At 61.2% G+C, this 2,031-nt stretch overlaps 1 protein-coding gene across 1 annotated transcript in view; it reads right to left on the bottom strand.

The window, feature by feature from the left end:
* Positions 1–2,024, bottom strand: part of RAB26 (RAB26, member RAS oncogene family) — a 95,207-nt gene extending 93,183 nt beyond the window's left edge. Inside the window, exon 1 of the mRNA XM_006027142.3 lies at positions 1,983–2,024. The gene's annotated coding sequence lies outside the window, so the exon portion shown is untranslated. The remainder of the gene's footprint in view (positions 1–1,982) is intronic.
* Between the last annotated feature and the right edge of the window lie 7 nt (positions 2,025–2,031).

Raw genomic sequence — 2,031 nt, 5'->3', positions numbered from 1 at the left:
CTTCCCCTCCCCCGCCACTGAATTTGGGAGGGGAGGGTCCAACTCAGGCCCTTGCAGACCCCAAACCCACTGAAGTCAGGAGACGACAGCCCAGAGGACACCTGTATCAACAAGAAGGGCCATGGAAAAAGCCCGGCTCGTCCCCCCACAGCCAGGCAGGAGGCCACGCTCCTTCCAGAGACTTGTTTGCATCAAATTAGCCTGGTCTGGCAGTCAAGGACCCGCTCTTCGCCTGCAGCAGGCTCTTGCAGGGCAGGGCAGGGCAGAGCTCTGCACCAGATCTGTAGGCAGAGGAGCGGGTCCACACCAATTTCTCAGCACCCGCCGTACCATTCAGAGCCTGTCCAAGTGCAGGAAGATTAGTGGCATGGGCAGAGCTGGGACGCTTACTCACAACAAAAGGGCAAAGGAGGAGGGGGGAAACTGCACTGGTTCAACTCATTGTGAGAGAGCAGCACAAAGCAGCCCAGAAATCTTTCCAGGTTCAGGCACCGACTCTATAAAAAGCCACTCTGATTTTCTCCGAGCTTCTCATTATCTTGAGCGGCCTCCACAATGGGCCCTGTCCATCTCCCCGCCAGCCTGATTCTCATCTGGGGCCGCGGGCCGCCGTCGCTCTGCTCGCCTGGCCCCACGCCTGCGCTTCTCGCGGCTGGTAGTGACCTTTGCTGGCGACCAGAGGCCTCGAGCAAAGGGGAAGCAGAGTTTGACAGGTCAGTGCTTAACAGGGTGCTCTCTGCCATGGCTTCAGAGATGAAGCCAAGTCAAAAACAGCACCTGGAACTGGTCTCCACCTCCCGGATGCTCTTTGGCTCATTTGAAACACCTTGTGCTCCCAGCCCAGGTGCTAACAGGCAGGTGTCCCACCTTGGAAAGCTACTGCCTCCCTCCCTGGCCAGCTCTGCAGGGCCGAGGATGGAGGGGCTCCGAACAAATGGCACGCAGGGGTGCGAGCCGGAGCAGCTCTGGGGCAGGGAGCCGACACAGCTGCCGTTCCAGAGACAAACAGCACTGTCCAGGCTCCCAGACCACGGAGCTGGCAACCTCTCCGGAGCACTAAATTTGCTTTTTAAAAAGCCAATGATCTATTATGACATGCACTGAATTTCAATCCCGTCGCGGCCGTGCTGTTTGCCAAAGGCACCAAGTCTTCCTCCACGCTGTACCTTGCTGCAACATGCATTGGTCCCCTCGCAGCCTAATTCCCGACGCTCGATGCAGAAAGGCTGCGCTCAAGGCAAGACCTGCTCGGCCGGCTGGGTCGCGGGGCCTCGTGGCCCAAAAAATAGAGCCCCCAGAAATAGAGCTCTGGGCTGGGTTGGCAGCAAGTCTGAGGTTGGAGAAAGAGGCTCTGCAAATGTATTTCAATTGGCAAGCACAGACAAAGGTGAGAGGGGCCCTGGAAGTAACGGAAATGGAGAGAACAAGCGGCCCAGGCCCTAAATAAAGACACAAAACGCATGACATGTCGTTGGCAGGGTCGGCCCAGGGGAGCGGGGCTGAGAGCCCCATTCACGTTGCAGGCGGCGAGGGGGGAGCAGAGGTGACAGCGCCCAGAGGGAACAAAAGAAAGCAAGCTCCGGGTCCACTCCTCGCTTTGCAGCTCGGAGAGCTCGGTCCTGCAGGGACCTGTGTCAAGAGGCTCGGACCCCGGACACCGCGTGGAGGGAGCCAGGCCGCTCTCTCCCAACTCCCCGCTGCCGCCGAGCAAAGCCAGTGCTAGAGGCGAAGACCCCACTGGCGGGGTAGAAGAGCCCGCGAGGAGGGAAGGGTGGGCTCTTCGCCGGCTTCTCCTCCTCGGCCCCTTGTGCAGAGACCCCGTCTCCCCCCTGCCCAGAGGGAGCGCTCCCGCGGGAGCATCCCTAGCCTTTGCCCCGGCTTCCCGCTCCGCTTGAGACCCAGCCCCACCGCGGGGGACACGGGGAAGGGCTGGGCAGGGACCCCCGAGGGGCCGCGGGGAAGGGGCTGCAGCCCGGACCCACCTTGAAGGCGACGTCGTAGAACTCGCCGCTGGCGCTGAGCGAGGGGCGG

Source organism: Alligator sinensis, unplaced genomic scaffold (assembly GCF_000455745.1).
Source record: "Alligator sinensis unplaced genomic scaffold, ASM45574v1 scaffold1164_1, whole genome shotgun sequence".
NCBI classification, from domain to species: Eukaryota; Metazoa; Chordata; order Crocodylia; family Alligatoridae; genus Alligator; species Alligator sinensis.
This window is presented reverse-complemented; position numbering and strand designations above follow the sequence as displayed.